The sequence below is a fragment of the Tachypleus tridentatus genome, chromosome 9 (assembly GCF_004210375.1).
Source record: "Tachypleus tridentatus isolate NWPU-2018 chromosome 9, ASM421037v1, whole genome shotgun sequence".
Lineage (NCBI taxonomy): Eukaryota > Metazoa > Arthropoda > Merostomata > Xiphosura > Limulidae > Tachypleus > Tachypleus tridentatus.
The window spans coordinates 6,437,083-6,450,216 of NC_134833.1; the positions used below are offsets into that span (position 1 = coordinate 6,437,083).

A 13,134-nucleotide genomic window follows, 5' to 3' on the forward strand; every position below is an offset into this window, starting at 1 on the left:
TTTTATCATGTTAACATTACTCTTATTACACTAATATTTTTATCCAAAAATTGGTTTACAAAAAACAATTTAAAATAATTCTTGCTGATACAGTCCTTCACAAATTAGATTCAAACAGTGTATTTCATAAAACACCTACATTTTAAATGAGATCAACATTTAGATAAGAACTTCTATAAATTTCTAAATGTTAAACAACTTTAACATGACAACCAAAGTTTTAATATTTGTTTAACCCTTTCGTGGTTGGAGAGTCGTATCACTAGACTGCTTCAGTCTTACTATACTTTATGTAATGTCATGTTGTTTTTGTTTTATTTTAAAACTATGTAAATTTCCAAAAATCTCTTGAGATAATATTTTTGAAAAAAAAAATCATAAATCTTATTTCAAATTTGTTAGTTACCTGTCACATATTAGTACTTCATATACTTGTCAGTCTGATCTTCTCACATGTTGATTAATATTGCTCTGAACACATTATTTTACCAAATGAAACAATCACCACTTTCAGCTATAGATCATAAAAAAAAAAGCAAAAACTGACAAAGACACAATGATGACATTAAGTCACCTTTCAGAATAATGTCATAATTATCTTTGTCAGAGTAGGTACTGTGATTTTTTTTTGTGGAAAACTTGGCCAAAATCAATTTATATTTAATAGTTTGTTTTCAGTTTTATCTGTGTGCATGTTGTTTTAACAAAATTAATTTAACCATAATATTTCATAAATCAGTGCTTCAACCTTTGGAATATTTTGAAATTGATTTCTGTACTTACTAAACCTAACCAAATTTATGACAAAACTGTATTTCTAAAATATGTGACTGAAGGAGATGAAAGCCTGTTTTACTACTAACAAAACAAATCTAAAAAAGAGAAAACTGACAAAGAGCAGTTGTCACATCACTGTGAAACAAAAGTAACAGTCGTCACATCACTGTGAAACAAAAGTAACAGTCGTCACATCACTGTGAAACAAAAGTAACAGTCGTCACATCACAGTGAAACAAAAGTAACAGTCGTCACATCACAGTGAAACAAAAGTAACAGTCGTCACATCACAGTGAAACAAAAGTAACAGTCGTCACATCACAGTGAAACAAAAGTAACAGTCGTCACATCACAGTGAAACAAAAGTAACAGTTGTCACATCACAGTGAAACAAAAGTAACAGTCGTCACATCACTGTGAAACAAAAGTAACATTCGTCACATCACTGTGAAACAAAAGTAACAGTCGTCACATCACTGTGAAACAAAGTAACAGTCGTCACATCACTGTGAAACAAAGTAACAGTCGTCACATCACTGTGAAACAAAAGTAACAGTCGTCACATCACTGTGAAACAAAAGTAACAGTCGTCACATCACTGTGAAACAAAAGTAACAGTCGTCACATCACTGTGAAACAAAAGTAACAGTCGTCACATCACTGTGAAGCAAAAGTAACAGTCGTCACATCACTGTGAAGCAAAAGTAACAGTCGTCACATCACTGTGAAACAAAAGTAACAGTCGTCACATCACTGTGAAACAAAAGTAACAGTCGTCACATCACTGTGAAACAAAAGTAACAGTCGTCACATCACTGTGAAACAAAAGTAACAGTCGTCACATCACTGTGAAACAAAGTAACAGTCGTCACATCACTGTGAAACAAAGTAACAGTCGTCACATCACTGTGAAACAAAAGTAACAGTCGTCACATCACTGTGAAACAAAGTAACAGTCGTCACATCACTGTGAAACAAAGTAACAGTCGTCACATCACTGTGAAACAAAAGTAACAGTCGTCACATCACTGTGAAACAAAAGTAACAGTCGTCACATCACTGTGAAACAAAAGTAACAGTCGTCACATCACTGTGAAACAAAAGTAACAGTTGTCACATCACTGTGAAACAAAAGTAACAGTCGTCACATCACTGTGAAACAAAAGTAACAGTCGTCACATCACTGTAAAACAAAAGTAACAGTTGTCACATCACTGTAAAACAAAAGTAACAGTTGTCATATCACTGTGAAACAAAAGTAACAGTTGTCATATCACTGTAAAACAAAAGTAACAGTTGTCACATCACTGTGAAACAAAAGTAACAGTTGTCATATCACTGTGAAACAAAAGTAAGTTGTCATATCACTGTAAAACAAAAGTAACAGTTCAGTGATGTCGAGAAACCCACTTGTTGAGAAATTTATATGCAAAAATGGCTCGTTTGGGTTGAGAAAATATTTTACATAGAAGAGCGAACAACGTTTCGACCATCTTCGGTCATCGTCAGGTTCACAAAGAAAGAGGTAACTGACCGGAAGCTGACCACATGTTTGAAAGGGGTTGTGTAACTGTGTGTCAAAATGTAGAGGGCGGTATTAGATGTTTGAATATATAATTTTATTTATTTTATTATATTAATATAGGTATAAAGGCGTTCCTTTATATTGGTTTATTTTGGGTTTAAGTTGTTGTATAAGTAAGGCTTCTTTAATTTTGCGTTTGTTTATGTTTGTATTAAAAAATTTTAATACATGCACAAACATTATCCAAAATTTACAGAAAAAACTACTTAAAGCCATGTTAAACACAAAATACAAAGAACTACATGACTTACAAAAACAAAAAATGAACCTAGTCCATCAACTGGCATGCTGCATTAAACCAGAGATTTACGGACTTATACAACGGAACATAAACCAAATCAATACTAAGAACGACAGAGACAAAAATATCTGCCACAACAAAAAACTAGAAAAACTAAGATGCAAACAACAGAAAAGACACCAAAATAACAAACCGTTGACTAACCTCATAATTAACAGATCCGACCGACAATTAAACACAGACGAGATACATCTACTTAACAAAGGACTCAACTTCGCAATAGCACATAGGTACATTCCAACCATAGAAATCAAAACATGTTTAGAAGACCTAGCCAGGAGACTTGTGATACTTTCTACAGAGAAGAAAAACAAGGAAACAACCAACAGAAAGAAGACAACTTAGATAATTTTATTGACATCCAACAGCCAAACTTCCCAGGTAAAATTACAAATTTATATTTTGCAGAAACACCTAAAAACAACATCTTAAACGATTTTTTTCAAAGAATTTTCTCACAAAACCATCAACATAATTTCACAAAACAGAAAACTAAAAACAACCTTACAAAAGAGACATTAATTCCATTAAAAACCTAAAACAAGACAAAAACATAAAAATTCTAAAAGCAGATAAAGGTAACGCTATAGTCATAATGAACATGAATGAATACATCCAAAAAATGAATAACATCCTATTAGAAACAAACAAATGTAAACCAATACACACAAATCCAACAAAGACACACGAAACACAACTGAACAAATTACTACTACAAATGAAAAAAGCCAACACAATTTCACAAACACTTTATTCCTACCTACGTAAAACTGACTCATGCACACCGCAAATATACGGCATCCCCAAACCTCATAAACCAGATTGTCCATTACGACCAATAATGTCCACATATGAATCGTTTAATTACAATCTTGGTAAATACATAGCATGGGCATTCTCTAAATATGTAACATCAGCCAGCTCATTCATCAAAGACTCTTTTAATTTCAAGTCTAATCTAAATCAACTTAATCATAAAGCCTTAATGGCCAGTTTCGATGTTATATCCCTCTTTACAGAATTTCCAACCACTGAAGCCTGCAAGATAGCCTTAGAACTCTATATCCGAGACCCTAACCCAACTACAGAAATTCCCAGTAACCAGTTAGCAACCCTCATAGAATTCACCACGATAAAGACAAACTTCATGTTCAACAACCAAAACTATATACAAACAAATGGCCTAAGCATGGGCAACCCAGTATCACCAGTTCTAGCCAATATTTTTATGACACAAGTTGAAACACAAGCAATTAAAACAGCATTACATCCACCACTATACTGGTACAGATATGTAGATGACACGGTTGCGGGATTCAAATCTACAGAACACATACTTAATTTTTTCAATCACATTAACTCTATACATCCCAACATTAACTTCACATGTGAACAGGAAGAAAGTAATCAAATATCATTTCTTAACCTCAAAATTACAAGAACTGACACACAATTCAAAACAGAAATCCACCGAAAAATCACCCATACTGGACTATACATTCCTTGGGACTCAGCACATGAAACAAAACAAAAACTCAACATACTAAATTAAAACAAATAAACCAAATAAACACAGCCATAAAACTATGCTCACGAGATAAAATTAACGATGAATTAGACAAAATAAAACAATACTTCATCAACATCAATAAGTTTCCTCCACAAACTGAAGAAAACATTATACGCACACACCTAGACAAAAAGCAAAATCAACCACCAACTAAAGTAAATACAGCTCACGAATCAAAAAACCACGAAACCATATACTGCTGTATACCATATATTCCTGACATCATCAAACAAATAACCAACATTTGGCAAAAATTAGTAACAAAATATGACATTCCAGTTAATACCAAATTTATTCATAAACCAGGCACAAAACTGAGGTCTATACTATGTAAAAACTACACTGACAAACACCACACCAACATTATTTATAAAATACAATGTGATAACTGCCACGACTTCTATATTGGAGAAACAAGTAGAAAAATGGAAACCAGATTCAAAGAACATAAAAAGTCACCTTCACACGTTTTCGAACACTGCAAGTCAAATGAACACAACATAACCATAGAAAACACTCAAATACTAAATAAAGAAACAAACATAAACAAATGCAAAATTAAAGAAGCCTTACTTATACAACAACTTAAACCTAAAATAAACCAATATAAAGGAACGCCTTTATACCTATATTAATATAATAAAATAAATAAAATTATATATTCAAACATCTAATACCGCCCTCTACATTTTGACACACAGTTACACAACCCCTTTCAAACATGTGGTCAGCTTCCGGTCAGTTACCTCTTTCTTTGTGAACCTGACGATGACCGAAGAAGGTCGAAACGTTGTTCGCTCTTCTATGTAAAATATTTTCTCAACCCAAACGAGCCAGTAACACATTACCAAGGTGGACAGAGTCACCATCACCAGTAACACACTACCAAGGTGGACAGCGACACCATCACCAGTAACACACTACCAAGGTGGACAGCGACACCATCACCAGTAACACGTTACCAAGGTGGACAGCGACACCATCACCAGTAACACGTTACCAAGGTGGACAGCGACACCATCACCAGTAACACGTTACCAAGGTGGACAGTGACACCATCACCAGTAACACGTAACCAAGGTGGACAGCGACACCATCACCAGTAACACGTAACCAAGGTGGACAGCGACACCATCACCAGTAACACGTTACCAAGGTGGACAGCGACACCATCACCAGTAACACGTTACCAAGGTGGACAGCGACACCATCACCAGTAACACGTTACCAAGGTGGACAGTGACACCATCAACAGTAACACGTTACCAAGGTGGACAGTGACACCATCAACAGTGACACCATCACCAATAACACACAACAAAGGTGGACAGTGACACCATCACCAATAACACACAACAAAGGTGGACAGTGACACCATCACCAATAACACACAACAAAGGTGGACAGTGTCACCATCACCAATAACACACAACCAAGGTGGACAGTGTCACCATCACCAGTAACACACAACCATGGTGGACAGTGTCACCATCACCAGTAACACACAACCATGGTGGGCAGTGTCACCATCACCAGTAACACACAACCATGGTGGGCAGTGTCACCATCACCAGTAACACACAACCATGGTGGGCAGTGTCACCATCACCAGTAACACACAACCATGGTGGGCAGTGTCACCATCACCAGTAACACACAACCATGGTGGGCAGTGTCACCATCACCAATAACACATTACCATGGTGGGCAGTGTCACCATCACCAATAACACATTACCATGGTGGGCAGTGTCACCATCACCAATAACACATTACCATGGTGGGCAGTGTCACCATCACCAATAACACATTACCATGGTGGGCAGTGTCACCATCACCAGAAACGCATAACAAAGGTGGACAGTGTCACCATCACCAATAACGCATAACAAAGGTGGACAGTGACACCTTCACCAATAACGCATAACAAAGGTGGACAGTATCACCATCACCAGTAACACACAACCAAGGTGGAAAGTGTCACCATCACCAGTAACACACAACCAAGGTGGAAAGTGTCACCATCACCAGTAACACACAACCAAGGTGGAAAGTGTCACCATCACCAGTGACACACAACCAAGGTGGACAGTGTCACCATCACCAGTAACACACAACCAAGGTGGACAGTGTCACCATTACCAGTAACACACTACCATGGTGGACAGTGTCACCATCACCAATAACACACTACCAAGGTGGACAGCGACACCATCACCAGTAACACATTACCAAGGTGGACAGTGTCACCATCACCAATAACACATTACCAAGGTGGACAGTGTCACCATCACCAATAACACATTACCAAGGTGGACAATGTCACCATCACCAGTAACACATTACCAAGGTGGACAATGTCACCATGACCAGTAACACATTACCAAGGTGAACAGTGTCACCATCACTAATAACACTGTCTAATGTTATGGATAAATCTTTGGACAGAACATGTTTAAAATAAAATGGTGCCGTCACTGAGTCATAACAACGGCAAGAAAGTAAAATGTGACTTATTGTGACCAGAATGTTACACACACAACACATTGGTGCATCAGTTCCAGATAAAAGAAAACGATAAGTTAAAAAACTGACCAATGTGTAGTCTAGTTAGAACAAATTCCTCTTTCTGATCCTTATGGAAGCAGGACTTCCAAAGTCCAATACAGGGTTTTATTTGGAAAAGCTTGTTTTCTCATTGCTCACTCCAAGTCGACTGCCAGCTGGCATGGAGTGGAGTCTTGAATTCAGGACCATAGTTCATGTAAGGACCAGGCACAACAGTGATAGTGCCAGAGCAGATAGATTTGGCTGCAGAGTCAGCGAGCTTGTTCCCACGAATACCAATGTGGCCCAGTATCCAGAAAAACAGGATAGAAGTAGATGTTAAAGAGAAATGAGCCAGTCAGTTTTGAATATCAGTGAGATCAGGGTGTGAACTAACATGAAACAATTCCAGGGCCAGTAGAGAACTAAGCAAGTCAGTATAAATAGTGCAGTTTGAGTACTGCTTAGCTTCTATGTGATCCAGGGCAGGAGAATTGGCACAGTTCAGCAGTGAACACAGAAGCTGTTGAGGGGATTCTGCATGCAACCACTGAACCACAACAAACCATGGCAGAGCCCACACAGTCACCTGATTTTGAACCATCTCTATAAATAGGAATGGAAGGATGGTTCGAAAGATGTTCAGCAAATAACAGACAGTATGTCCAATCAGGAGTGTCTGCATTTCTCAGATGACTGTTTGGGGACTATAAGAAGCCATGGTGGGATGAGCTAACCAGTGGATACAGCAATGTTATCCAAGGACAGACCCAATTCATCCAACTGCACATGGATAAGAAGGCCAAAAGGAGCAATGGCAGATCATCTGTTCTGAAAATGTATGGCCTACCGAGGGAGGAAAACACAATTCCAGGTGGGATACTATGGTAAGAAACAAAGTTTCGAAGCATATAGTAAAGACAATTGCAAACAGCGGAGGTGCAAAGAAGGTTCATGAGACTATGTGTAAGCTCTGAACTAGGGAAGTGTGGAAAGGCCCAGTGCAGAGCCGAAGTTCTTGATAATGAATAGGGTCCAGCATCTTTAAGGCCACGATTATGGCAGAGCCATAAACCAGTGATCCATAGTCAAGTTTCGATCAAATAAGAGCATGATATATCATTAGCACACAACATCAATCCACTCCACAAGTGGTGAAAGAGACGACACAGAGGATGTTCAGTGTTCTTGTACATTTGACCCATAGCTGCTTGATGTATGGTATAAAGGTCAGCTTACAGTTAAAGATAAGCCTCAAGAACTTTACCTCAGGGACCACAAGCAGCACAACTTCACTGATACGGAGTTCATGATCAGGGTAAATACCCTGTTGATGGCAAAAGTGCATGCAAATGGTTTTAGAGAGAGAAAAGTTAAAGCCATTTGCTGTGGTCCACTTCAGTAAACAATGAAGGGCAGTCTGTAGCTGCCACTCAATATACCTCATGTTCAAAGACTGACATGAGATGTAAAAGTTGTTGACACAGAGCCCATTTGTAACAGTAATAGGGAGTTGTTCAGTAATAGCATTAATATTTATACTGAAAAGTGTGACACTCAAAACACAGCCCTGAGGGACTCCAAGTTCCTGAAGAAATGAATGGGAAAGTGTCGACTCCACACAAACTTGGAATCTCCTGTCAATTAAAATATTTTTAATAAATTTGGGCAAATGGTCACATAACCCATACATATGGAGGTCTCACAAAATGCCATACTTCCAAGTTGTATCATAAGCCTTCTCAATGTCAAAGAATATTGATACAAGATGTTGTCATTTGAGAAAGTCTTCTATTACTGACGTTTCATGTCGAATCAGGTGGTCCATGGTGGAGCTCTGTCATCAGAACCCACACTGGGTGGGTGAGAGGAGGTTGTTTGATTTGAGGAACTAAACAAGACGAGCATTAACCATCCTCTCTAAAGTCTTACAGAGACAGCTCATCATAGCAACTGGATGGTAGTTTGAGGGAATCTTGGGATCCTTCCCAGACTTAGATAAAGGTAGGATAATAGCCTGGCACCACACACCAGGAAAAACATTCTCCTGCCAGATCCAGTTGAAAACAATCAGAAGAATAGCAAGAGAATCAGAAGATAGATGGTGCAGCATTTCATAGTGTACATCATCATATCCAACTGATGTACTGCCAGACAGATGAAGGGCCAGTTTGAGTTCCACCAGCATGAAGGGATGATTATAGTCACAGAAACAATCAGCTCAAAAGGTGATTGCTCTGCCCAAGTCTTGATGGCTAACTGAGTATCAGCTACTTCCTTGCCATCAGATAGCAAGATCGAGGGGGGTAGAGAATTATATTATCCACTGACCTTTCGAATCTTGTCCCAAATGACTTTGGAACTGGTTGTGAACTTTATCCAAGATTCTTTCTGGCTTTGACGTCTTACCCACCGAGCATGTGTATGGGCCTGCTGGAAAGCAATGCAGTTCAAGAGTATGGGATACTTACAAAAAGTATCCCAGGTCTGTCTTTGAGCCTTCCATGCCATGTGGCAGGCAGGACTCCATCATGGACAAAAATATCGTGGAAAACGTGTCGAGGTTTAAGAAATTTATTGAGCAGCTGCTTGCATATTACAGTCAGTTACTGCTGCCACACAGTCGTCTATTGATGGCTTACAGACGATGGCAGGATCAAGTTTTGCAAGAGCAGTGAAAGAAGGCAAGTTTGCATGATCCAGCTTGCACCGGGGCACATGGGTAAGGTGGCATTGACCTTGGCCAGTCTCTTTAAAAATTATAGGAAAATGATCACTGCCTCATGGATTACTGTCAACCCTCCATGGAAAATGGGAGAATAGAAGTGGAGCAAACTAAGAGATCAATAGCAGTAAAGGACTAACTAGGTGTGTTAAAATAATTATGAGAACCATATTGAAAAGAGAAAGGTTGTGATCAGAGAGCAACCCCTCCTATCAATATCAGCACTTTCCCAGAGGGGATGGTGACCATTAAAGTTCCCCCAGGATTAAAAATGGAGATGGCAACTGTTCAATGAGAGCATCAAGGTCTGATTGATCATATGTCTCTGCAGGCGATAGGTAAAGAGAACAAACAGTGATAGTATGACCCAAGAAACACGGATGGCTATGGCCTCCAAAGGTTCGTCGAGTGGCAAAGACAAGGTGGGCACATGCTGATCAACCAACAGTGCCACCCCTCCATGCATTCATCCATTACACAGCCTGTCAAATAAAACTGCTAAAAAATGACTGTATCAGCAGGTTTTCAGAAATGTTTCCTGTAAGGAAGGACATACAGGATGGTAGGAAGTAATCAGTGTTTTGATGTCATACAGATTAGAATGTAAACTTCCACAGTTCCATTGCATTAAGGTGACCATTTTTATTCATGTGTAGGTAAATTGGTTTGAGAACCCTTCTATTTACGACCACGTCTTTTTTCTTTACTGTCTTTATTCGAGGGAGGTCTATCAACCTCCATGGATCCTGCCCTGGGCCAATTGGGCAGGTCTTTGCTGTTGGAAGAGGATTCCAGTGACTGAGGACGTGAATGAATGTTCGTTTTGCATCATGGGGTTGGAGAAGAAGAGGTATCCGAGGAAATGCCTGTACCCAGAACAAAAGGAAGTGGATCTTGGGATTTGTTGGAATGTATGTAAAGGACAAACATGGGTGTTGAAGTTGATTCATCAACTTTTTTTGACCATGGAGGTCAAACGACTTTTCATTTGTTTTGAGAACGATTAGTCTGCACTGTAATTCCATCTTTGTGGGTGGAGATACACCTCACTGCAGAAACTCGGTGGAAAAACCAGCAAGAATCTCTGACTCGAGGATATTCTTCAAATCCCTCTCAACAATAACTTCTTGTGATGAATTCAAAGTTGCATGAGGTGTAACCTCTATAGGTATATCCCCAATTGCCTTTGAATGCAATTTGTTGGAATGTATGTTAGGGACAGAGATGGGTGTTGAAGTTGATTCATCAACTTTTTTAACTATGGAGGTCAGAAGACTTTTCATTTGGTTTGAGAATGATTCTTTTGGAGGCACAGAGAGATCCCTCCGCACTCCCATTGTAGTTGTGGAATGAAGTGCAGCAGCATATGTCTCAGATTAAGCAGTGGACAGCAACTTTCAAGCCTGAGGGTAAGTAATGTTGTGAATCATTTTCAAATGCTGCACCTCTTTTTCTTCCAACCATTTAGAGCAAGAATAAAAGTAGAACAGGTGAGAGTCATTGAAATTAAAGTGATGAGGGTCTGTTTCACACTCATAGGCATCATGGTCCTTGCCACTGTAATGAGCACATGTCAAGGAACCACGACATGATGTCTTCAAATGACCGAACTGTTGACACTGGAAACATTGGAGAGGGTTTGGAATGTATGGCCGTACTCTGCAATTAAGATAACATGCCTTGCTGGTGGCAGGTGGACATAGTAATGTAAATGTCTGAATGAGGACATTGGTCGGCACCATAATTCCATCTTTGAGAGTGCAGATACACCTCACTGCAGAAACTCCTTGGGTGGAGAAACCAGCGAGAATCTCCAACTCTGGGATGTTCTTCAAATCCCTCTCAACAATAGCTCCTCGTGATGAATTCAAAGTAGCATGAGTTGTAACCTCTATAGGTATATCCCCAATTGCCTTTCAATGCAACAGGAGTTCACTGTGTTGAGATGTGGAAGTTTCCACCAATATGTCACCAGATTGAAGCTTTTTACTGACTTTGGAGAGCCAGCAAGTCCCTCTAGTCCCTTATGAATGAAAAGGGGAGACATTTGCCCTAAAGGTTTGTCTGAAAGTGAGTGCAATACAAGAAAATGAGGTACAACAGGTGGTACGGATGGTGAGGATTGCTGCTCAGAAGCTTCAAGATGTGGTCATTTGCCTATAAACTTTTTTTTTATTTTTTAAAGATTTTTAATTGGAGTATCCATAATAAAGAAAGGGAAATTTCGATACCAACTGACTCCACCCACCATGGAGCCCTACAAGGGGATGCACTACAATGTCAAACAAGGACACTGCAGCAATGCAAGGGTTTTGTGAGCACTATACCCAAACATCAGCATCAAATACAATGTCCACAACACCTGTTAAGAACATCCAACATTGGTACTTGATTGATCCTAGCCCAAGTGGACAAGACGATTGATCCAAGGGGGGCCACTCCAAGACCAAAGTGGTGTGTTGGGGTTGAGCCCCTCAACCAGCAGGATCCTCTCCTCCTCTTCATGGGTCGTCACACACAGCAAACACGTGGGTGGATGTTTAGATCCCAGAGGAGGCAAACTCAAAGAACAGAACCTTCTCTGGGAAGTTCCCTTACTACGTGCAGGTATCCACACCGATGGGTGGATATTGTAAACATAGCATTTAAATCATATGTTCATTAACAATGGAATTCCAGATAGCCAACATAATAAGCCACAAATTACTGCTCTAGTTGCTATATACTTTATATCAAGACCATTGATTCCAGCTATTTTAAAACAGATTCAAAAAACATCATGAAACATGAATGTGTGGTTAAGAAGAAACTTTGTAATAAAATTATTAAAGAATACAAAGAATGTCAGGTGAAAACAAAACACATATCATCAAATTTTCGATGAAGGACAGTTTCTTAGTAAGTTTAAATCCAGGTTTTTAGATGCATACAAAAAATGTTTAAAAAGAAATAGATAAATATTTTATTTACAGAAAAGACTTTTCAAAGCTGTGGAGAAAGGAAAATTTAAAATTTTGTCCGCACAAGTTAAACTAAATAAAGGTCATAATTATTATGTTAAGATTTGATATGCTTGTGTGTACTTGACACATGAAGAGTGTTCATTTTGTACATAACATCAACACCATACTACCCAATAATTATCACTGTAAGCTAACAATTGGTGGAACATCAACACAAAATTAACACCTCATAACATTACCATTGACAGACTCAGAATATAAAGGTATAAAAATCACACTCAACTCAGCCATACTTGAAGGTACTTGACTCGAAAGCACATTATTTCCAGACAACTACTTTGTCAAAATGGTATCTATGCATCATTCTCAGATATTAACTGTTCACTGCATGGAACCAATATGAATTTATTCTCCAACTGTTTTAACATACTATTAGAAATTTCATATCTACAAACTGATATAGTTTTTGGCAGTAACGTATTTCTAACAATGGCATTAATGTTATCAGAACATAATTATACAAGCTATAAATAATAAAATCCAGGTACTTACATCTTTCACCATATTCTTTATTAACCTGTTCGCAGCTTGTAGATCTTGTGGATTACGACTTCGTAGTAATTTCTGTAACATCTTTCAATCAAAATAGCACAAACATCATGTCAAG

General features: G+C 38.6%; 1 pseudogene across 1 annotated transcript in view; it reads right to left on the reverse strand.

The window, feature by feature from the left end:
- LOC143226979 (ADP-ribosylation factor-binding protein GGA1-like) overlaps positions 1 to 13,134 on the reverse strand; it is a 70,753-nt pseudogene that overhangs the window by 38,917 nt on the left and 18,702 nt on the right. The window contains exon 6 of the transcript XR_013014819.1: positions 13,020 to 13,100. The product of XR_013014819.1 is annotated as an ADP-ribosylation factor-binding protein GGA1-like (transcript). The remainder of the gene's footprint in view (positions 1 to 13,019; positions 13,101 to 13,134) is intronic.